This window comes from Hyla sarda, chromosome 12 (genome assembly GCF_029499605.1).
Source record: "Hyla sarda isolate aHylSar1 chromosome 12, aHylSar1.hap1, whole genome shotgun sequence".
In the NCBI taxonomy this organism is placed as follows: domain Eukaryota; kingdom Metazoa; phylum Chordata; class Amphibia; order Anura; family Hylidae; genus Hyla; species Hyla sarda.
Genome location: NC_079200.1, coordinates 74,352,071 through 74,377,621, shown reverse-complemented (window position 1 = coordinate 74,377,621; position 25,551 = coordinate 74,352,071). Strand labels below are relative to the sequence as shown.

Sequence of the window (25,551 nt, the reverse complement as noted above, 5' to 3'; positions counted from 1 at the left end):
CTGTTCTGAGTCTGGGAGCAGCCTGGCAGTCTGCAAATCACTGCACAGTAGTTTTTATGCATACATTTTCTATCTGTTCCTAGTAAAGCTGGATGCTAATCAACATAGCTGCCACTATGTGTGTCATTCAGCTTTCCCAGAATCCTGAATGTCTGATCAGCTTCTTTGTCATTCAGGAGTCAGAAAGCTTTGGCTGTTCAAGCATGCTGCTGGGAGTTGTAGTTTTGCATTGCAACAGCTGGAGCTACAGTGTTTGTAAAGCACTGTGTTAGAGCAGTGAAGCCTTTAGCTGTTGCAAAACTACAACTCCCAGCATGCCCACACATCCTTTGTCTTTAGTTTTGCAAGAGCTAGAGGCACACAGCTGGAGAATACACAGCTAAAATACACAGATCAAAATGATCAAATCCCCCCCCCCCCCCCCCCCCATATACCGATTGTAGTCCAGAATACAATCGGGCTTGAGGATCAGTCCCACGGTACCTCGCACAGGGACAGGGGTGCTGCCGTTCCCATGAATAGTGGTGAGCATAAGGACATACCTCTTGTCCTTATACCTGACCAGCAACAGGTTTTCATGGGAAAAGGCACGGGACTCCAGTGGATAGGAGTCTGCAGTGGATAGGAAGGAAGGCCTCTTTGATTCTTCCGGACTGTCCCACAAGCGAGCGAGGATCTGGTGGCGAGGGATGTGAAGAGAGGGATACTAGTATAAAAGTTATCCACGTAAAGGTAGTAACCTTTATCTAGCAGTTGGTGCAAAGGCACCAAACGATTTTCCCGCTAACACCCAGAGTGGGGGAACAATCTGGGGGTTCAATACGGGAATCTCGTCCCTCATACACCATAAAATTGCAAGTGTACCCTCAGGTACTCTCGCAAAAGTTTATACATCTTCACGCCATACCGCGCTCGCTTTGTAGGGATGTATTGCCGGAAGCTGAGTCTCCCCTTAAAGCTGATGAGAGACTCATCAATAGCAACCTCCCTTCCAGGGACATAGGCCTCCCAAAATTTGGCCCCAAAGTGATTGATGACCGGTCTGATTTTATACAGGTAGTCATACGCGGGATCAGTTCGGGGGGGGGGGGGGGGACATGCCGCATTATCAGCATAATGTAAACATTTCTGAATGGCCTCGAACCAGGGAAATTCCATGGCCATATTGTAGAGCGGGGTCTGGTAAAGGACGTCCCCACTCCAATATTGCCAGACACTGGGTTTCTTGACCAAGCCCTTATGCAGCACGAGGCCCCAAAATATCCTCATTTCGGCTGCATCAACTGGGAACCAGCCATTGGGCCTAGCCAAGAGTGAGCCCGGGTGAGCGGCGACGAACTGTTGGACATACAGATTCGTCTGCTCAACCATCAGATTGACAAAGTTGTCACTGAAATAATAACTAAAAAAGTCTATTTCAGTGAACCCGACAATGTCAATCTTGATTCCGGAGTTGCCAACAAACTCAGGAATCACGGGCTTGTGGTCCGCTGGCTCAGTCCAGACAAGTTCTCCTGTACGGGGCACCAGTGAACTTGGCCGGGGGGCTTGACTAGTATGAGCGCGAGGGGGGACTCATACTAGCATGGGGCACAGGATCAGGAGCAGAGGAGGTTTACGGACTCGCTTGGCGGCGTCTCCGCTGCCTTGGCGGCTCATCATCAGAACTAGATGATGAGGAGGACGAGGAAATAAGGAAGGTGGGGTCTTCCTCGCCCTCTGAGGCGCTTTCAGTGTCAGATGCAAGTATGGCATATGCCTCCTCTGCTGAGAACGCCCTGCGGGCCATTTCCCTACTCTAATGGTGGTGAAGTGTATAAATGTGGGGGGAAAAACTTTATTTGTGTATGTGCTGCGTGTGGTGTTGTGCCATAATACTTCCCTAACCCCCCCCCCCTAACCTAACTAACTAAACCCACCCTAACAGAAAAAATATAAACTAAAAAAGGGGGGGGGGGAGAACGTAAAAAAAAAATAAAAAATAAAAGGACTTCTAGCTAAAAAAAAAAAAAAAAAAGCGTGTACCTAATCAGTTGTGTGCACACTGATTAGCGCTTGGTGGCTACAGGGAGCTCAGAATTCAGTGGGGGGTACAGCCACTCAGCCCAGAACAGTGGCTGGGGGCACATACACAGACCCCCACACAAAATATCCAAAAAATAAAATAATAAAACGCTTAACCCCGAAAAAACGCACCCGCATGCCGCACACAGAGGTCTGCTACTGGTGGCACAGACCGCCTATAAGTGCAAAAAATAAAAATAAAAAAGCCACTATAACCTGAAAAGGTGCCTGCACCTAAAAAAAAAAATGCTGATCAGTACTACGGGACTGATCAGCGGCGGGTGGGCTTTAGCTAACGGTGGCGGACCGCTCTTTTATAGCTAAGAGGGTCCAGCCACACGTTAAGCAAAAAAAAAAAAAAAAGTCTGCGCCAAAAAAAAACGCTGGCGGCATACCGCAGTGACCCAGTAGGGCCGGGGTCACGCAGCTAAAGGTGCTACGGACCCGCGGACCTACGGATAGTACACTGCAAAAAAAACAAGAACTTTTTTTTAACTCCTAACTGTCCCTACCTAATCTAAACGGGGTAAGGTGGCACTTTTTTGTGAATGAGGGGGGAGATGGAGGAACAGAGCTCCGTCCTACACGCCAGATGTGAAGAAAATGGTGGGCAGAACGGAGCTTCATGCTCCTGATCCCACCTCCCCCCTCCCCATACTGCAGTGATTGGTGCGGTCACTGCGGCCACCCAATCACTGCTGTACTGGGGGATAGCAATAGTGCCACCCCCCAGTACTGTATGGATGATGATTGGTGGTGTCTGTTACACCACCGATCATCATCCTTATCCGGGTCATGTGGTCACTTGTGACCCACGTGTCCCGGAAGCACTGCAGACGGCTGGTGAGTCTTTACCAGCGGACTGTGGCGATTGCCTGTATGAGGGGGATCTCAGGATCCCCTCCGGCGATGAGACGATGCCTGCTGAAATCCTTCAGCAGGCATCCCGATTCGTTCCCCGCCCATTGAGCGTCGGGAATCGGAATAGCAGAAAATCGCATGTCTGAATTGACATGCGATTTTCTCCGATCGCCGACATGGGGGGGGTCTCAGGACCCCCCACGGCAATGTGCCGGGATGCCTGCTGAATGATTTCAGCAGGCATCCCGGTCCGGTCCCCAACCGGCTAGTGGCGGGGACCGGAATTCCCACGGGCGTATCAATATGCCCTACGTCCTTAAGGACTCGGGATGCAGGGCGTATGCATACGCCCTGCATCCTGAACAGGTTAAACTCTTAAAGGGGTACTACGCCCCTAGACATCTTATCCCCTATCCAAAAGGATAGGGGATAAGATGTCTGAATGCCGGGGTCCTGCCGCTGGGAAGCCCCACGATCTCTCCTGCAGCCACCAAGTCATCAGCTGTACGAAACTAAGTTTGCTCCGTGGCTGATGACTCATGATACAGGAGCCGGAGTATCTGGACTTCACTGCTCCTCCTCCTCCTATAGACTTGCATTGAGGGGGTGGTGCGTGACATCACAAGGGGACTGGGCCGTGACGTCATGATTTTCCGGCCCCTGTATCGTGAGTCATCAGCCATGGAGAAAACTTAGCTCTGTACAGCTGACGACTTGGGTGACTGCAGGAGAGATAGCGGGAGTACCCAGCGGCGGGACCCCGGCGATCAGACATCTTATCCCCTATTCTTTGGATAGGGGATAAGATGTCTAGGGGCAGAGTACCCCTTTAATGACAGCATTATATTCTCCGCTGTTTTAGGCATATAGCACCTACCTTTATTGTGGGACTAGTAACTTGCCTTCATGAGATTGCACTGACTGTGATTAACACAAAAATTATTGTAGATGGACCTTGCGGATAACTGTATATTGCACTGACGTTATGAAAGGTTAAAATGCAATTTTTATTTCATCTAGTTAAAACAAATAGAAAAAACACACAAAAATAGAATATGAAGCTAACTAAATGGCCGCCATCTCTACTCAGATATTGGTAGGGAATGGATATTCATACATGCCAGATCTCAGCCTCAGTATGTTTTGTCGACTTTTGTAAGGTGCACAGAAGTTCAGTTCATGTATAGGTGAGTTAAGTTTGAAGGTGACACATTGATGCCAGTGTATAACTTCACTACCACAGGTAAATTGCACAATCCCACTTACTATTGCATGATGATGGTTAATCAATTGCACAGTCCCGTAATATTGCACTTCAGATTAGAGCATTTCGTTACATAGCCCAGTGTCCATTATATTGATAGCAGCATGGAGAACGTATGCAAGTATACACCAGTGATTGCTCAGTCCAGAGTGTGTATAGCAGTGGGTGTTGGATACTCAATATCACACGGTCCCATAGATAGTTAGTACACATTCACTTGGATCCGTGTGATAAGCAGCCGCTGAACTATACAGTATATAGCTATTGGTCACTATCTTGGATACTAAGTGCAATTATACAACATCATGGGTGCAAATAAAGCTCCTGAGTAAAAACCTGTGGTCCACGGTGTAGCTTCTGGCTGAGACCGGTTAGCAGATAATGTCAAATGAGTTCGATTCAACACGTTTCACTGTCCGATCATCAGGAATCGCTGACAGTCCGATAATGTCATAAAAGCCTCGCTCAGTAGGTTTTCAGCGTGCATGGGTTCTGATGGCAGCCGTGCACTGGTTTGGAGATGCTGTGTGCTATTTATACACCCTCATGTTTAAAACGACCCGCCCCTACCGCTATCCCATTGCCGGATGGCATCTCTGCCAATCAGTATGCGTATAGGATCAACTGTGTGTAGAGGCGGGGCATTGAGGGGAAATGGTGCGCTGCAAGCCTCGCTTGCAGTTTTGCTAATGGGCATCATGTATAGGAAATGTAAAGCCTCGTTTTCAGATGTTGCTTAGTTACTATGCGGCACGCTCAAACCATGGTTTACGCATGCGCGTGTATTACAAAGCGGCATGGGACACGCCGGGCTCTACACTTCCTCTCTATGGTGTGGACATGGTAAGTCCGAGGAATAAGAATATTATAATAAGGTCATTAGTTTTCATATTTATTAATGTTTTTAATGTTTTAAATGTTTATAAAGGTTTTTAAAGGTTTTTAAAAAAAAAATTAAAGTGTTTAAAAATTATTTGTTATTCTTAGTGGAAATTTGAGTGGATTACAGGATGGGTTATTAACCTATTCATTAATCATTATAGACACATCAAGGTTAATCAAATGAAATAAAACCTATTGGATGACAGTATTTTCTATTTAACTTAGGGGAATTGTAAAAACCTCATTGTGTTAACATATAGGGGACATATTAAATGAGGCATTAGAAGGTTGGTTATAGATGTGTAGATGGCGTACCCATTATACATGTAAACCACTAGATCATTAGATGAAACACGCAAATGATATAAAATCATTTAAACCCTTAGTTTTTACAGACCCTAGTTTAAAGGTCCATTCCGCCTCACGTTGCAAAATAAGTTTGTCCCAATTTCTCCACCTCGGGGAAGGTTTGATCACCTCAATCACTTGTACAGTAGATCCCTACTTGAACTTTGATGTTTTTCTTTAAAGTTAACTCCAGTAGGGGTATTTCTCTCATTTACTATATCTCCCACATGCTCCTGTATGCGTTTTTTAAGTGACCTTATTGTTTTACCGATAATTCATCGGGCAGGAGCACGTGAGGAGATATACTACTCCAATAGTGTTGCAATTGGCAAAATGCCTCAGTGTATTCCTGCCCTGTGATATCACTTTTAAAACATTTACTGGGTTTGATGTACCTGCACATAGAACAATGGCTACAGGGGTATGTCCCCAAAGTTTTATTTTGTAGCCAAGTTGTCATATTTGGTGTACGTGGCAAGTAACTGCTGGTAAGATGATCGCTGAGGTTTTTACCTCGACGGTATGTGATGGGTGGACTTTCCGGTAGTATATCCCCTATACTTACGTCTGATTTAAGTATTTTCCAATATGTGGAAATGATCTTTCTAACTTCGAGTGCCCTTTCGTCATAAGTACCAATAATGCGTAGTGGTTCACTGTTGGTGACATCAGTGCTAGGCGTGTCCTGTCTCTCTCCGTGTGTGGTAAGGAGGAATTCATGGTTATTCGATAGTGCCCTAATATAGGCTTTCTTGAAGATCCTGTTAGGGTAACCTCAATTTTTTAGTCTCACTCTAAGATCAGCCACTTTAATTTTGAAATCAGCAATCGTGGAGCAGTTGCGGCGTACTCTCAGGTACTGACCAATCGGCATGCCTCTCTTTATTGCAGGGGGGTGACAACTGCTCCACTGAAGAATTGTATTAGTGGTCGTTTCTCTGTGGTGTAGTGTGGTCTGTACTTTGTTGTCTGTCGTGATCCTGATATTAAGATCCAGGAATATGAGATGGTTCTCACTGATGGTATGGGTGAATTTGAGACCCAAATCATTCCTGTTCAGTTCAGATGCAAATTGCTCAAAGTGTTGTATTGTGGAGGACCAAATCAGAAATATGTTGTCTATATACCGGAGCCACAAATTAATGTGTCCAGTATACGACGACATGTCCTCCGCAAAGACCACTTGGTCCTCCCATCAGCCGAGGTAGAGATTTGCATAGCTGGAGGCGCAAGGGCTCCCCATTGCTGTCCCTCATTGCTAGTGGAAGGACACGCCCTCAAAGAGAAATACATTTTTAGTTAACACAAATTGTAGCAACTCCATCAAAAATGCATTATGTGCTGTGTATTGCACTCCTCTCATGCCCAAGAATGTCTGTATTGCTGCACACCCCAGTCTGTGGGGAATGAATGAATATAAAGCCTCCACGTCCAGGGATGCCAGGTAAGTGCCGCTCTCGACGTGGAGGCCCTCCAACCGACTCATGACATCTGTAGTGTTCCTCACGTACGATGGCAGTGCATATACGAAGGGATGCAACACACTGTCAACGTATTGGCTCAGGCCCTGCGTGAGGTTATCAATCCCCGAGATGATTGGTTGGCCCTTCAAGGGATTAAGGCACTTATGGACCTTTGGAATGTTATAGAATGATGCGATCCTAGGTGAGTCAGGTTTTAAATACTGGAATTCATGCTCATCTATCAGAAGAGCCTGTTTTGCTCTAATCAGGATTTCCAAAAGTTCATCAGAAAATGTTCTGCTAGGATCTCTTATCTCTCTTAACCATCATCATGCAATAGTATGTGGGATTGTGCAATTTACCTGTGGTAGTGAAGTTATACACTGGCATCAATGTGTCACCTTCAAACTTAACTCACCTATACATGAACTGAACTTCTGTGCACCTTACAAAAGTCGGCAAAACATACTGAGGCTGAGACCTGGCATGTATGAATATCCATTCCCTACCAATATCTGAGTAGAGATGGCGGCCATTTAGTTAGCTTCATATTCTATTTTTGTGTGTTTTTTCTATCTGTTTTAACTAGATGAAATAAAAATAGCATTTTAACCTTTCATAGCGTCAGTGCAATAAACATGTCTTCATGAATGGCCCTCTTATGTCATTCTGTGTATCCTCAGTACAGTATCTCCTGCTCAATGGCTTTTAGAAATGTGTCTTTGTTGTCTGTGTTACATTCTATTACTTTGTTACTTCTATATGGGTTATACTGATGTAACATTGTATTTACAACTTTTTTCAATAAAAACCATTATACTATTACCATCATACTGTTACTGACCAAATCCTGTATACAGAGACCAATATTACCAATAATACCAGTATAAAGGGAGGAATGTTATCATCAAACTGTTACTGACCAAATCCTATATAATAAGATCAATTTTACCAATAATAATAGTATACAAGAAGGAATATTATCACCATACATATTACTATCATATTGTTACTGACCAAATCCTATATACCAAGATCAATAGTACTAATAATACCAGTATACAAGGTACAAGGAGGAATATTATCACCATACATGTTACTATCATTTGGTGGCCCAATGTGTGTCAGTACACCTCCACAATATTTCAGAATTATATGAAGTGCTGTGATTGGTTGCTGTGGACAAAATCTCTTCAGTTTATCTCCCACAAGGTTTGATTAATCAGGACCATTGTGTATTTTCATCTAATGCAGGATGATACTAGAAATGGCCTAATAGAGTGTGATGAATCCTTTTGATTTTCTACTACTTTCTGTATTATTATGTTGATTTAATTCAGTTCGCCCCCCCTGGGACACTGCATCATAGTAATGGCCATGTGATTGGAGAATAATTCCTATATATCTGAAGCACTGTGCACATTATTCACTTAACTAAGAGTATTTAAGATCCTTAATCCAGATTATCATCCACTACCCGGGGGAAGCTGCACAAAGGGTTAATTACAGGAAATCACTTGATAAATGCTGAACAGTAGTGTAATAGTGGGTGTTGAGTATGCAGAATATATATATATATATATATATATAATTTCAGCAATTATAGCAATCCCAGTATCAATCAAGGCCAAAAATTTGTGGAATGTCCGGGCAGACATTGAAATGTGCCATCTCCAAAGACAACAATGCATTTCCGACTTTAATCCACAGAAACTTTAAACAGATGCCAGAATCAGACGGCAAAATCAATGGCTTAAGTGAAATATCTGAGCAGAATTCAGCTCGGAAGATCAGCTGTGTGAACATGGCCTTAGGGAATGGAAGCTCTTTAATGCAATTCCACTTGGCAGCGACAACCTGGCAATGGTCTGTATGTCACTGGTTTTCTAGCACTACTGATTGTATTTCAGGGTTATCTAGGACTAAATGAGGTCCAACTACATATACCTGTAGCACAATATGCCACTGCATAACCAGACTCCATGCATAGACTACGCCACTGGAAAACCAGGCTCCGTGAATAGACTATACCACTGATTAACCAGGCACTATGCATAGACTATACCACTGAATAACCAGGCACTATACATAGACTACACAATTGGACAGCCAGGCACAATGCATAGATTGTACCAATAAATAACCAGCACTATGCATAGATTACACCATTGGAAAACCGGGCGCCATGCATAGACTATAACAATGAATAACCAGGCACTATGCATAGACTACACCATTGGACAACCAGGCACTATGCATAGACTATACCACGGGATAACTAAGTACCATTAATAGACTATACCACTGGATGACCAAGCAGTAAGCATAGACTATACCACTGGATAACCAGGCCCCATACATCGACTGCACAGCTAGATAACCAGCCACTTAGCATATACTATAGATGTCCTTCCTGCGTGGAGGATGGAGCCCGAACATTGGATGTCAAAGATGTATTCCTGGTAACTAATTTTTTTAACCATCATTAAAGAGAGTGGCCTTCAACACCTCTAGACTATGCTACTAGAAAACCTTGCATAGACTATACCACTGGATAACCAGGCACTGTGCATAGACTATACCGTTTGATAACCAGGCACCATACATACACTATATAACTGGATAACCAGGCACTGTGCATAGACTGTACCACTGGATAACCAGTCACTATGCATAGACTATACCACTGGATAACCAAGCACTGGGCATAGTATATACAACTGGATAACCAGGCACTGTGCATAGACTATACCAGTGGATAACCAGGTATTGTGCATAGTCTATACAACTGGATAACCAGGCACTGTGCAAAGCCTATACCGCTGGATAACCAGGCACTGTGCATAGACTCAGTGGCATACCAAGGGGGGGGGGGGGTGTCAGGGGGGGCCGGGGGGCCCGCCCCGGGTGCCACTCACAAGGGGGGTAGCATGACGGAGCCACCCCCCCCCAATCCAGTGGCGTAGTGGCTGGGGTGCACACCGAACTGGGCGACACCAGCCTGATGGGGTGACACCATGCCGCTCAGTGACCGAGGTGCCCCCCTTGTCTTCAGCTGGGTGCACTCCCGTCCACTAGCACCCCATTACCTCACTCCGCCGACCCCCGTTTGCAGCTGTGCTGGTGGCCGGCCCGGGTCTGATGAGGGAAGTCGCATGTGAGTCCCTCCGCAGGCCTGACGTCAGTGATGTCGGGGGGGCGACTATGCTTCCTAAAGTGGGGAAACTGCCCTTCCCTAATAATGTGGGGAATCTATGTTACCTAATGTGGGAAACTGCTTTCTAATGTGGGGAATCTATGCTACTTAATGTGGAAAACTATGCTTCCTAATGTGAGGAATCTATGCTTCCTAATGTGGGGAATCTCTGCTACCTAATGTGGGGAATCTATACTATCTAATGTGGGGTATCTATGCTTCCTAATGTGGGGAAACTGCGCTTCCTAATGTGGGGAATATATGCTACCTAATGTGGGGAACCTATGCTACCTAATGTGGGAAATCTATGCTTCCTGATGTGGGGAAACTATGCTACCTAATGTGGGGAATCTGTGCTTCCTAATGTGAGGAATCTGTGCTACCTAATGTGGGAAATCTATGCTACTTAATGTGGAAAATCTATGCTACCTAATGTTGGGAATCTATACTACCTGATGTGGAGAAACTGCTACCTAATGGCCCTATCCACTGCTGCACCGCGACCGCAATGCTTTTACGCCCAGTGCCTACATTTGTGGAGTCAGAGCAGCATGGGGAGGAGTGTTGCGGCGGTGCGCAACGTGACGTCATGACGCTGACGCCGCCTTCACGGATCTTTTAAAGGAGCAGAAGGATCCATCACTAGCGGTTGGACGGAGGCATCATCAAAATGTAAGTAAATAATTATATGTGAAGGGAGGGGGTGTAATTAAGGGGAGGAAGGGTGGGGGTGTAATTAAGGGGAGGGAGGGTGGGTGTGTAATTAAGGGGAGGGAGGGCGGGGGAAAGAGGTGGTGTAATTAAGGGGGGGTGTAATTGGGGGGAGGGAGTGGGGTGTAATTAAGGGGGGGGGTGCGGGTGGGGGGTGTAGTTAAAAAAGGGTGTGGGTTGGGGGGGGGGGGTGCCAAACAAAGGGTCAACCCAGGGTGCCAAATTCTCTAGGTACGGCCATGCATAGACTATACCAGTCGATAACCAGGCACTGTGCATAGACTGTACCACTGGATAACCAGTCACTATGCAAAGACTATACCACTGGATAACCAGACACTGTATATAGACTATACAACTGGATAACCAGGCACTGTGCATGGACTATACCAGTGGATAACCAGGCACTGTGCATGGACCATACAGCTGAATAACCAGGCACTATGCAACTGGATAATTAGGCACTGTGCATAGACTACACCACTGGATAACCAGTCACTATGCAAAGACTTTACCACTGGATAACCAGGCACTGTACATAGACTATACAACTGGATAACCAGGCACTCTACGTAGACTATACAGCTGGATAGCCAAGCTTCCTGCATAGACTATACCAGTGGATAACCAGGCACTGTGCATAGACTGTACCACTGGATAACCAGGCACTGTGCATATACTGTACCACTGGATATCCAGTCACTGTGCATAGACTGTACCACTGGATAACCAGGCACTGCGCATAGACTATACCACTGGATAACAAGGCACTGTGCATAGACTATACCACTGGATGACCAGGCAATGTGCGTAGACCATTCCACTGGATAACCAGCCACTGTGCATAGACTATACCACTGGATAACCAGCCACTGAGCATAGACCATTCCACTGGATAACCAGGCAGTGCGCATAGACTATACAACTGGATAACCAGCCACTGTGCATAGACTGTACCACTGGATATCCAGGCACTGTGCATAGACCATTCCACTGGATAACCAGGCACTGTGCATAGACTATACAACTGGATAACCAGCCACTGTGCATAGACTATACCACTGGATAACCAGCCACTGTGCATAGACTATACCACTGGATATCCAGGCACTGTGCATAGACTACACCACTGGATAACCAGTCACTATGCAAAGACTATACCACTGGATAACCAGGCACTGTACATAGACTATACAACTGGATAACAAGGCACTGTGCATAGACTATACAGCTGGATAACCAGGCACTCTGCATAGTCTATACCAGTGGATAACCAGGCACTGTGCATAGACTATACAACTGGATAACCAGGCACTGTGCATAGACTATACCACTGGATAACCAGGCACTGAGCATAGACTGTACCACTGGATATCCAGGCACTGTGCATAGACTATACCACTGGATATCCAGGCACTGTGCATAGACTACACCACTGGATAACCAGTCACTATGCAAAGACTATACCACTGGATAACCAGGCACTGTACATAGACTATACAACTGGATAACAAGGCACTGTGCATAGACTATACAGCTGGATAACCAGGCACTCTGCATAGTCTATACCAGTGGATAACCAGGCACTGTGCATAGACTATACAACTGGATAACCAGGCACTGTGCATAGACTATACCAGTGGATAACCAGGCACTGTGCATAGACTATATGACTAAATAACCAGGCACTGAGCATAGACTGTACCACTGGATATCCAGGCACTGTGCATAGACTATACCACTGGATAACCAGGCACTGTGCATAGACTACACCACTGGATATCCAGGCACTGTGCATAGACTATACCACTGGATAACCAGGCACTGTGCATAGACTACACCACTGGATATCCAGGCACTGTGCATAGACTATAACACTGGATAACCAGGCACTGTGCATAGACTATACAACTGGATAACCAGGCACTGTGCATAGACTATACCACTGGATAATCAGGCACTGTGCATAGACTTTGCCACTGAATAACCAGTCACTATGCATAGACTGTACCACTAAATAGCCAGGCACTATGCATAGACTATACCGCTAGATAACCAGGCACTGTGCATAGACTGTACCACTAAATAGCCAGGCACTATGCATAGACTATACCGCTAGATAACCAGGCACTGTGCATAGACTGTACCACTAAATAGCCAGGCACTATGCATAGACTATACCGCTAGATAACCAGGCACTGTGCATAGACTGTACCACTAAATAGCCAGGCACTATGCATAGACTATACTGCTAGATAACCAGGCACTGTGCATAGACTGTACCACTAAATAGCCAGGCACTATGCATAGACTATATCGCTAGATAACCAGGCACTATGCACAAAGTACACCAAATAGAATCCATTCACTATGCATAAAATACATGAGTAGGTCACCGAGAATTTATCAAGGTGTGTACCACCAGAGGTCAGTAGGGACTGGTATTAGGGACACCAATATGACATCACTGAGATGACTGATTAGGGGTGGGGGGAATAACAATAGTACAAAGCTCAGGAGGTCTCTATTATGTCAATTCCACCTTAATGATATTTTTTATCTTCTGCTCTACTGTCCAGTCTGTGAAAGGGCTATACATGACCTTGGACTTTACAGTTTACACAACCTGGGTCATGGCAAGTCACATCACCCCAAACTATACAAGTCAAATGACCCTGGACTGTTCTGTCAGGGGTGTTCTGTCTTTGCTTAAAGGGGATATCCAGGGTAAGAGCATGTGGTATTGCTGCTCTGTTCCATTGCCATGAATGGAGCTGAGTTGTAGTACCACATGCAACCTGTTGACAGGTGTAGTGCTGCTTTTTTTTTTTTTTTTTGGGGGGGGGGATATGCTTTTTAATCCTGCATAACCCCTTAAAGACCAATGTAGAACAACAAACAACAAAAAATTGAGGACTAGACCAGCTTGGACTGGGGGAAGAAAGTACCGGTATTACTCATACCTGTAAAAGCTGCTGCTTTGTATGTTACCTGCACTTTATACATCCAAGAGCATAGTACAGAAATACGACACAAGACTAAAGCAGCAGCAGCAGCCCACGTCTTCAGAGTAGGCCGGGCCCTGATGCATTAAAGCACTCAAAGATCAGCGTTCTTATCCAAATGTCAAGGGTATTGTGATTGTTAGGAAAACATAATGAAAACACTTTGCTATTACATTATTTAATGTGCATTTTAACCAGAGCCGGCGGTGTAGTGAAGAAAACGGTTCCCTGAAGATTGCAGTTTTCTTCACTACAGCGGCACAAAATTTACAAAGATATTGTCTTGTAGGAGTTGTTTACATTTCCAAATTTCATATTAGAAAATGTTGTTTTTATAGGCCCTCTCTGCATGGCCAGAATATATAGCAGCTATAAAAAGTGTCTCTCACTCTGGAGGATAATATAAACTGTGTAATGCTGCATTTCACCTATGGTGGCGCTGCAGGGAAATTTTACCTTTGCTGCCTGATTTCCCCACAAATTATAGCTGATTACTTGGGGGGGACAAAACAGGGGACTGCTTTGTGATCTTCATATTGTCCAGGGTACCTCTAATAGACAGTGTTACATATGGTTAGATTCGGTGATTTGGCAGACTGTATCCCACATGATAGGCTTAGATACAGCAGCTCGACAGTATCACTTCTATTTTAAATCTTAATCCTTCCAGTACTTATCAGCTTCTGTATGCTCCAGAGGAAGTTCTTTTCTTTTTGAATTTCTTTTCAGTCTGACCACAGTGCTCTCTGCTGACACCTTTGTCGATGTCAGGAACTGTCCAGAGCAGAAGAGGTTTGCTATGGGGATTTTCTCCTGCTCTGAACCATTCCTGGACATAAGTATCAGCAGAGAGCACTGTGGTCAGACTGAAAAGAACAACACAACTTCCTCTGTAGTATACAGCAGCTGATAAGTGCTGGAAGGATTAAGATTTTTAAATAGAAGTAATTTACAAATCTGTTTAACTTTCTGGCACCAATTGATTTAAAGAAATGTTTTCCACCGGAGTACCCCTTTAAATTCACAGTTTACTAGACTGTATCAAACAGGATAGGTTAGAAAAAAAAACAATGCCTTAGCAGACAGTATCACCCATGAAAGGCTGAGATACAGCGGATCAGGAGTCAGTATCAGATACTATAGGTTCAAATACATTGGCAAAGCAGTTGACATGACAGGATAGGCTCAAAACATCAGCTTATAAGAAAGAATCACACTTGATATGCTTAGATACATCCTGCTGCAGACAGTATCACACAGGATAGGCTTAGGAACAATATCTCAGCGGACAGTGACCCATTTGTGACCATCTCAGATACACAGCTCAACCGACAGTATCACACAGGATAGGCTTAGATGCATAGCTCAGCCAACAGTATCACACTTCATAGGCTCAGATACACAGTTGAACAGACAGTATCACACTAGATAAACTTGGATACACAGCCCAGCAAATAGTTTCCCACTTGATAGGCTGAGATATACAGTTTAGCAGACAGTATTACATCTGATAGGCTTAGATACATGGCTCAGCAGACAGTATCACACTAGATAGGCTTGGATACACAGCCCAGCAAATAGTTTCCCACTTGATAGGCTCAGATATACAGTTTAGCAGACAATATTACATCTGATAGGCTTAGATACACGGCTCAGCAGACAATATTACATCTGATAGGCTTAGATACAAAGCTCAGCAGACAGGATCACACTTGATAGGCTTAGATACACAGTTTAGCAGACAGGATCACACTTGATAGGCTCAAATACAAGTGTTTCCCAACCGGGGTGCCTCCAGCTGTTGCAACACTACAACTCCCACCATGCCTGGACAGCCGAAGTCTGTCCGGGCATGTGGGAGTTGTAGTTTTGCAACAGCTGGAGGCACCCCGGTTGGGAAGCACTGGCTGAGATACACAGTTCAGCAGAGAGTATCGCATTTTATAGGCTTATATACACAGTTCAGCAGACAGTATTACATTCCCGTTTATCAGATGGGATAATCCCCAGTCAGGTTTATATCATCGCACTGTTGTTGTTCTGCTCAGTTATCTTCACGTCAATTCTTATTTATTTTCAGCCTTATAAAATCATTTCCCAGCCTCATCATGTAAATGTGTCTCTGCTGTGGGCTGAATACGTCTGCAATTTACTTTGATTCCTGTACAATATCCTCGCCTGCTCTGCTGATTTGCACAGGATAATATTGCAGGGGAAAATTCTTATAGTCAGGCGGCCTGCAGGACCCAGAGGATCCTGCGGAAAGTTACTATTACAACCAGTGCTACTATGTATTACAGTGTTATCCTAGTCGCAACAGAACCTGCGTCCCAACACTGCCAGCCCCCCCCCCCCCCCCCCCCATGCTTATACACAGGGCCACCATATGGTGTGAATGGGTCTTCAACTACCTAGCACCCCCATCATTTAAACAGAGTGGAGAACCAATGTAAAGAGGAGCTTCCATTCTAAAGGAATTTAAAGGGTACCTCTCATCAAAAAAACGTTTGATATATTATAGATTAATGTATGCAGAATAACTTTACAATTGCATGTTATTAAAAAATATGCTTCTTTCTATTTAATTTTCCACTTTGAAGAAATGACCACTAGGGGTCTCCCTACCAGTCCTTGCAGCAAGCATTTCAGACTCATGTTGGAGTCCTAAACACTACGAGCTGCCAGTCTGCTTTGTTCACAAAGGAGAACACTCAGAGCTGCCAGCCTGCTTTGTTCACAGCCTGTTTGGCTGTGAACAAAGCAGGCTGGCAGCTCTGAGTGTTTAGGACTCCAGCATGAGTCAGAAATGCTTGCTGACAGGACTGATCGGGAAAAATACAATAGAAAGAAGCATATTTTTCATTAACATGCTATTGGAAAGTTATTCAACATTCATTAATCTAAAATATATCAAAAGTTTATTTGATGAGAGGTACCCTTTAAAGGGGTTCTCCACTGCTTTAACCTTCTTTGGCCAGTTAGTTAGTACTGTGGCTACATGTCATTAACGCTTTCTTTCCTGTTGCTAACGCTACTATATGTGTTTTTTTTTTTTTTACCTTTTTGAACAGACCCGGAAGCTGGTTAATTCCTTAGTTTGAATTCGGGTAGAAAAACAGACATGGTGCACATCTACAATCTTGTATAATGATCTGATTGCTTCTCAGCATAATATCAAAAACTAACAGGTTGTTAGTATACATTTTTGATCAAAAAGTACAAGCCCACTCGCCACGTCAAGGCCACCTATTTAGAGTGGAGTGGGTCCCTAACGTCCCTAGCATAAAATGGCGCAGCACCGAGCGGCGACCACCACCGCCGCGACACCAATGTCCACAGGGGGGGAACGACCCACCGGCAGAGCGGCCCCAATGCCACTCAAACCAGTCTATGGGCCGCACCCCCCCGCAGACACGGCGCCACGGCAGTAACGGACACCGCACAGCACCACACCAGTGTGAACAAGGTGTAATGGCTCACTTACCATGCTCTCCCAGTCAGACTGGGAGGCTGCTAGGAAAGAAATGACCCATGTGTAGCTAACTACTACTTATATAGGGTTGGGCTGAGGGGGTGGGGAAGAGTGCAGACAACATGTTCAAACAACATGTTCAAACCCTGTGGGCATTGGCGTCGCGGCGGTGGTGGTCGCCGCCCGGTGCTGCGCCATTTTATGCTAGGGACGTTAGGGACCCACTCTGGATAGGTGGCCTTGACGTGGCGAGTGGGCTTGTACTTTTTGATCAAAAATGTATACTAACAACCTGTTAGTTTTTGATATTATGCTGAGAAGCAATCAGATCATTATACAAGATTGTAGATGTGCACCATGTCAGCTTTTCTACCCGAATTAACACTGTGATTCTATCCCCTCCTTTTTCTTTGTTTTAACATGTGCTGCACTCTTCCCCACCCCCTCAGCCCAACCCTATATAAGCAGTAGTTAGCTGCACATGGGCCATTTCTTTCCTAGCTGCCTCCCAGTCTGACTGGGAGAGTATGGTAAGTGAGCTATTACATCCCTGTTCACACTGGTGTGGTGCTGTGCGGTGTCCGTTCCTGCCGTGGCGCCGTGTCTGCGGGGGGGGGTGCGGCTCATAGACTGGTTTGAGTGGCATTGGGGCTGCTCTGCCAGTGGGTCTTTTCACGCCCCCCCCCCCCCCCCCCCGTGGGCATTGGCGTCGCGGCGGTGGTGGTCGCCGCCCGGTGCTGCGCCATTTTATGCTAGGGACGTTAGGGACCCACTCTGGATAGGTGGCCTTGACGTGGCGAGTGGGCTTGTACTTTTTGATCAAAAATGTATACTAACAACCTGTTAGTTTTTGATATTATGCTGAGAAGCAATCAGATCATTATACAAGATTGTAGATGTGCACCATGTCAGCTTTTCTACCCGAATTCACACTGTAATTCCTTAGTTTGCTGGCTTGCCTCGACCACTTTTTTTTTCTCCCGCTGCCATCTTGCCATCGATACGTCACCCTGCAGTGTGTTGTGTGGGAGGCCGGCCTGCCCCTCGCTCCGTTCGTGCCTGCCTCCCGCGCTAATGAATATTCTGCCGTCATAAGCGTGCACCTCCTTACTTTCAGCTTCTTCTAAGCTGAATGCTGATTGGGCTGCTTGCGGCGAATCGGCTCTGGTGATTGGCGCATGCACAGTTCGTCCTCGAAGCAGGAAACTTACTGTAAACCTGCCTGTGTGAATGTACCCTGTACGTTCACATGGGGGGGGCAAACCTCCAGCTGTTTCAAAACTACAACTCCCAGCATGTACTGACAGACCGTGCATGCTGGGAGTTGTACTTTTGCAACAGCTGGAGACACACTGGTTTGAAAACCTTCAGTTAGGTTCTGTTACCTAACTCAGTATTTTCCAACCAGTCTGCCTCCAGCTGTTGCAAAACTACAACTCCCAGCATGTACTGATCGCCGAAGGGCATGCTGGGAGATGTAGTTATCCAATAGCTGGAGGTACGCAACTACAACTCCCAGCATGCCGAGACAGCTGATTTCTGTTTGGACATGTTGGGATTTGCAGTTTTGCAACATCTGGAGGGCTACAGTTTTAGAGAACACTGCAAAGTGATCTCCAAACTGTGGTCCTCCAGCTGTTGCAAAACTACAATTCCCAGCATGCCCTGACAGCAAACAGTTGTTTGGGCATGCTAGGATTTGTAGTTTTGCAAAATCTGGAGGGCTACAGTTTAGGGACCACTATATAGTGGTCTCAAACTGTAGCCCTCCAGCTGTTGCAAAACCACATATTCCATAATGCCCAAACAGCTGTCTAGGCATGCTGGGAGTTGTAGTTTTGCAACATCTGGAGGGCTACAGTTAGAGACCACTGTAATGGCCTCAAACTGTAGCCTCCAGATGTTGCTAGGCAACTCACCAGCTTCCGTCGGATCCAGCCGCACGTCATCGCCGCCCGCCGATCTCCGTCGCCCACAGCCTCCGTCGCCCGCCCGGATCGGTAAGTGGATGTTCGGCGCCGGTCCCCGTCGTTTCCCCGTCCTGCCCCGCCTATTGTGGGATAGGCCCACCTCACTCCTATCGCTTCAGGGGGATCCTGGGTGTCTTAGACACCCGCGATCCCCCTGACATTCTGGGTCACCGGGTCACTATAGACCCGTAATGACCCGGAATCGCGCAAATCGCAAGTGTGAATTCACTTGCGATTTGCCACGATCGCCGACATGGGGGGGTCTGATGACCCCCTGGGCATTTGCGCGGGATGCCTGCTGAATGATTTCAGCAGGCATCCTGGTCCGATCCCCGCCCCGCGCACGGCGGGGACCAGAACTGCCCATGACGTAACTGTACGTCCTTGGTCCTTAAGACCCAGGGTGTCGGGACGTAACGTTACGTCATGGGTCCTGTAGGGGTTAAGGGGCTGACGGGGACACTTTCTAACTTCATATCCTCACCATCCCTGCACGCAGGAACGTCCCCTGGAGATGGTAAGAAAGAATATTGCCAATCTGAACACAGGTTTCCTTTAATGCAGCCATGTATAACATTCCCATTCCTTACAGTTGTTGAACAGTGCAATGAAGTACAATGAAGTACAGCTTTTCTTAGCGATAACAGCTGGGTCCTCATTTAGGAAAATGGTTTCCAGGTGGGAGAACCCCAATAAGTGATTCCAAAAAAGTTTTATCACTTTCAAATGTACTTAGATGGAAAGTGGAGCAGTTGCCCATAGCAACCATTTTGGCCTTAAAGACCAGGCCAATTTTTTTTTTGCGTTTTTGTTTTTTCCTCCTCGCCTTCTAAAATCCATCCAAATGAGGACTTGTTTTTGCGCAATGAATTATACTTTGTAATGACACCACTCATTTTACCATAAAATATACAGAGGCACCCTTGTTGGGAAATACTTGTCAACACTAACACATAACAGCTGTGAAAAGCAGAGGCGGCTCTCCCACTAGGCCAACTAGGCCACCGCCAAAGGCCTCATGCTGGTGGGGGCCTCGCTCTGGCCCCAAGGACACCGCAATGTCCCCTATGACTGCCCGTGGGGCCGCCCATCTGCCCGGAGCTAAAACAATAGCAGGCCCCGACACCCCCATTTCTGTTCCCTACCCCGTGCGAGGACCCCTTCTCAGATTATGCTGAAGGAGGCCTTGCTCCTTCTGGCCGGTCTCCCAGCCCCAAACAATGCTTGCAGTAAGTCAGGGGAAGGACTCGGACACTGCAAAGAGCAGCAGCGTCCGTGTGCAGCAGCGCAGGCACGCCCTGACATCACGGACTTCCCTGTCCCAGCTTCTCCGCTCCAAGCAGGAAGGAGCATTACTGGCGCTGCACCCTGCCAACCAAGGTATTCATAATGTAAAAAGTTTACATTTATGTTTTGCAGCTGGTAGGGGGGGGGGTCGTATGTGGGGGCTGTTAAGGCAGAAGGTGGCAGAGGGGTCTGGGGTGAAGGGGCAGAAGAGTTGGATGGAGAATGACTCGGGGAGGGGGAAGGGGAAATGGTCAGGGAGGGTGATAGGAGACTGAGGGGTCTAGACTGAGGGGTCTAGGGGGGTGATAGGGGGCTAAGGGGTCTAGGGGGGAGTGATAAGGGACTATGGTGTCTAGGGGGGAGTGATAAGGGACTGAGGAATCTAGTGGGAGTGATAAGGGACTGAGGGGTCTAGGGGGGAGTGATAAGGGAATGAGGGGTCTAGGGCGGTGTAGGAGAAACAGGAACCCAATCCACTTGTCCTGATACGCAAAATAAGGGGATCTTTCATTTTTCCTCCTCACCTTCTATTAGCCATAATGCTTTTAATTTTCCACCTATATTTTGCGCCACCAACTGTACTTTGTAATTAGCAAATTTGGGGGCTTCCGTTTCTACGCAGGGCACTTTTCAGTACACATGACACCTTATATTTATTCTGTAGGTCCCTACGGTTGCAATGATACCCAATAGGTTTTGTTTCATTTTACTACTTTGAATAAATTATAACTTTTTGTTCAATAATTAGTATGCCTAAAATTGTCCCGTTCTGACCCCTATAACAAAAAAATGTTTCTGTATACAGGGATGTATGAGGGCTCATTTTTTGCGGGATGGACTTTAGTTTTTATTAATATAATTTTTGTTTTGTTTAGATTTTTGATGGTTTTTTATTAATTGTTTTATATATATATGTATGTATGTATATATATGTATATATGTGTGTATACTGTATGTATATATATATATGTATATATGTGTGTATACTGTATGTATGTATATATATATATATATATATATATATATTTATTTATTTTTTACATTATTTAAAAAATTGAAAAAATGGGTGATTCAATGATGAGCCAATGATGTCCAAGCGTCAGGCAATTCAGGTGCGTCGACAATCAGTCAAAGCCTGCCTGAGACTAGAGTTTCGCCTAAGGCCTCACAAAGTCTAGAGCCGCCTCTGGTGAAAAGTATTAGGTCAGGACAAGTTTTCGGCATCAAGATGTAAGAACTTTCCCATTCACTGACAATAAGCAGAGATCATGAAAATCACAAGGAGCTTAAAGGGGTACTCCGCCCCTAGACATCTTATCCCCTATCCAAAGGATAGGGGATAAGATGTCAGATCGCCGGGGTCCCGCTGCTGGGGACCCCGGGGATCGCTGCTGCAGCACCCCGCTATCATTACTGCGCAGAGCGAGATCGACTTGCCATAGACTTGCATTAAGGGGGCGGGCCGTGATGTCATGGGGGCGGAGCCATGACGTCACCCTGCTTCGGCCCCTGTATCGCCCGTCATTACGCACAGAGCGAACTCGCTCTGTGCAGTAATGATGGCGGGGTGCCGCAGCGGCGATCCCCGGGGTCCCCAGCAGCGGGACCGCGGCGATCTAACATCCTTTGGATAGGGGATAAGATGCCAGGGGCGGAGTACCCCTTTAAAGGGCTACTCATACTTAAAATGTATACTGTGGATAAGGGATGCGTGTTTGGCCGCTGGAACCCCCTGCGATCTCCAGGACATTGCCCCGACTCTCCCTCTGAATGTTGCGGCCTGTCGACATGCACTTCATTCACTGTCTAAGGGAGCGCTGGAGATACCAGAGTAAAGCTCTTGTGTATCTCCGGCGCTCCTATAGAAAATGTATGGACCATGCGCTGACACACCGATCCCAGTGGTCGGATCTCCCTGCAACCAGACACTTATGCCTTATCTTGCGGATAGGGGATAAGTTTAAAACTAGTGAGATACCCCTCACTTGTTGCAAAACGGCATAACCTGTAACCACTGCATGAGGCATCGTCTCTGCTGATCCCTCCTGAAGCCATGATCACGTTTTGGAATATTAGGGTCTCTAAAGAATAAAGAATAATTTTATCTCACCGGTGAGTTGCCACATTTTTTTCTCTTTGACATCTAAGCTAATTTATTAGAAAGTTGTACAGATTTTCTTGATATGGCGACGAAGCTTTATTTAGATACAAGTCCCTATCACAGAGCAGTAAAGTGGCACCGCTTGTCTCAGTCACGTCTGCAATCCCTTTGATTCATGTTGTCAAGGAGACAATAAAAAATTGTAAAGATAAAGTTTGAAGTATAAATAAAATTTAATTAAGGCTTATGAAACACATGTGTCGCCTTCTCATGTTCCACGTACAGAGGCTTCTATTTGGCTTTCCAATCGATGGAGAATAACACACTGGAGACTCGGAGAATCCCCCAGCATGCTCGGCAGCATTTCTATTTTATGTAGTGTGTGAAGAACTAAGCGTAGAAAGGAAAAAAGATCAGCTACATGTTTACAGAATATGCCCTAGGAAAATGTATATGGTCAATACAATAAGGGTTTACTAAGATAAAAACATGTATCTGTATTGATAAGGGTCTGTCTTCGAAAACCAAAGGTGAGTGGAAAAATTCCTTGTAGATTTCTGTACAGAGGAGCGAACCAACCAATGATGACAGAAGAGAAAATATATTAGCGCTCTAGGTAAAAAATGGATCTGGACTTCTATTGTGAACAGTACATAAACCATAATTTATTACATAAATAATAGTCTGGTGAGTCACAGTGCCCTTGTGACCCACACAGGCCCATTAATAGAAATATATAAAATATGATGAACAACTGTCGCCCTGGCGACTAGCATACATAAAAGAAAGCCATTCAAATGCAATAATAATATCAGCCACCTTCAAATTAGAATTATTTTTATGTCACCTAAACCACAATCATCAATTAGAGTTTGTAGCCGAGTTGGTAATACTGTCTACGTGTTCAATGTTCTCTTATGTACCGTATTTTTCATCCTATAGGACCCACCGGCGTATAAGACGCACCCAATTTATAGGTGCAAAATCTAAAAAAATTAAGATTTTGAACCCAATAGTGGTCTTCAACCTGCGGACCTCCAGATGTTGCAAAACTACAACTCCCAGCATGCCCGGACAGCCGTTGGCTGTCCGGGCATGCTGGGAGTTGTAGTTTTGCAACATCTGGAGGTCCGCAGATTGAAGACCACTGCATAGGAGGTAATGCTCACGTGTCCCCGCCGCTCCGGACCCGTCACATCTGCCCTGGATGTCGCTCCATCGCTGTCGCCGTGTCCCCGTCGCTCCGGAACGTCTCTGCTGCCGGCCGGGTATCCTCGCTCTCCATCGCTGCCATCACGTCGTTACGCACGTCGTACGCGACGATGTGATGACGAGGAAGGAGAGCGCCGGCCATACAGGGGATCCCTGAACAGAGAAGACACCGAGGAGGCAGGTAAGGTCCCTCCCGATGTCCTGTAAGCACTAACCCGTCTATTCAGTCGGGCTGTTCGGGACCGCCGCGGTGAAATCGCGGCGGTCCTGAACAGCCCGACTGAACAGCCGGGTTAGTGTCGCTTTCCCTTCAGACGCGGCGGTCAGCTTTGATCGCCGCGTCTGAAGGGTTAATACAGGGCATCACCGCGATCGGTGATGTCCTGCATTAGCCGCGGGTCCCGGCCGTTGATGGCCGCAGGGACCGCCGCGATAGGTGTGTATTCGCCATATAAGACACACCGACTTTTTCCCCCCAGTTTTGGGGAAGAACAAGTGCGTCTTATACGGTGAAAAATACGGTAATGTTGTAGATATTATAAAGTTATAGATATGTTTATATATTTATAATGATATAGTTGCAGATGGACACCAACAGTTTGTTGCTTCTTTATGTTGTAATTGTATCAATTAAGGCAAGACTTGGAGACACAGAGATCGGCTACTGCCGCTTTTGACACGAGTGTTTTAACTTCACTGTTGTGAACAGCGGCAGGACACACTAACGGGCCCACTCTGATGAAATCTTCCCGTGCTCAACCCCTAATGAAGAGGCAGTTCATGCATAGCAGACAAGAAAGGAATAGAGGGAGCACTCACTGCGTTTGAATGATAACAAGTGGTTTCTTTATTCTTTGACATTGGTGCGGTGCGTGTGCATCATGGAATGGGACGCCAGGAGCCCATGAGCTGGAGTGGTGAACAGCTGCTTTCCAACGAAGCAGTCAGACGAAGCACTGCTTGATGAGTGCGAAAGCAGCAGTTCACCACTCCAGCTCCTGGTCTCCTGGTGTCCCGCTCCATGATGCACCGCACCGATGTCAAAGAATAAAGAAACCACTTGTTATCATCCTAACGCAGTGAGTGCTCCCTCTATTCCTTTCTTGTCTGTATTGTATCAATTAAACTTGCATAGTTCCCAATTCTCATAGAGATGACTTGTCCTGTTTCCTAGGTCATAAGTCAGCGATTCCTCCTGCATAAATACTGTAGCACATACGTCAGCTATTGCATCTGCAGAAATACTGTCCTTCTGTGTTGGATATGCTGGAATAAAAATTATATTGGTGCAGTGCACCACTCACCCAAGTAATTAAGAGGTCTGGTATGAATAAACCTCTATGATGAAGATAGAACAGGTGCAATGCACCGCTTACCTGTCTGCAGATTTGAAGCTGGTTTGCCGTGAGTCCACTGGTCTTTGTCGATGCGAACAACTCTACTGGCTGATGTTTCTGTCTTCTGTTTTCCTAGCCATCTGAACGAGCGGGAAGAAATAATGACATAGAGGCCAAACTGCAGATCTAAACTTCTGCGCTAATATCACACTTGTTACGCCTAGCGCTCCGGGTCCCCGCTCCTCCCCGGAGCGCTCACGGCGTCTTTCTCCCTGCAGCGCCCCGGTCAGTCCCGCTGACCGGGAGCGCTGCACTGTCTTGGCCGTTGGGGATGCGATTCGCACAGCGGGACGCGCCCGCTCGCGAATCGCATCCCAG

General features: G+C 46.0%; 1 long non-coding RNA gene across 2 annotated transcripts in view; it reads right to left on the bottom strand.

Moving 5' to 3' along the window:
• The window catches only part of LOC130296813 (uncharacterized), a 74,550-nt gene that overhangs the window by 7,810 nt on the left and 41,189 nt on the right, over window positions 1–25,551 (bottom strand). For both annotated transcript variants that reach the window (XR_008849299.1, XR_008849300.1), the window contains exon 2: window positions 25,213–25,313. This is a non-coding gene — a long non-coding RNA (uncharacterized LOC130296813). The remainder of the gene's footprint in view (window positions 1–25,212; window positions 25,314–25,551) is intronic.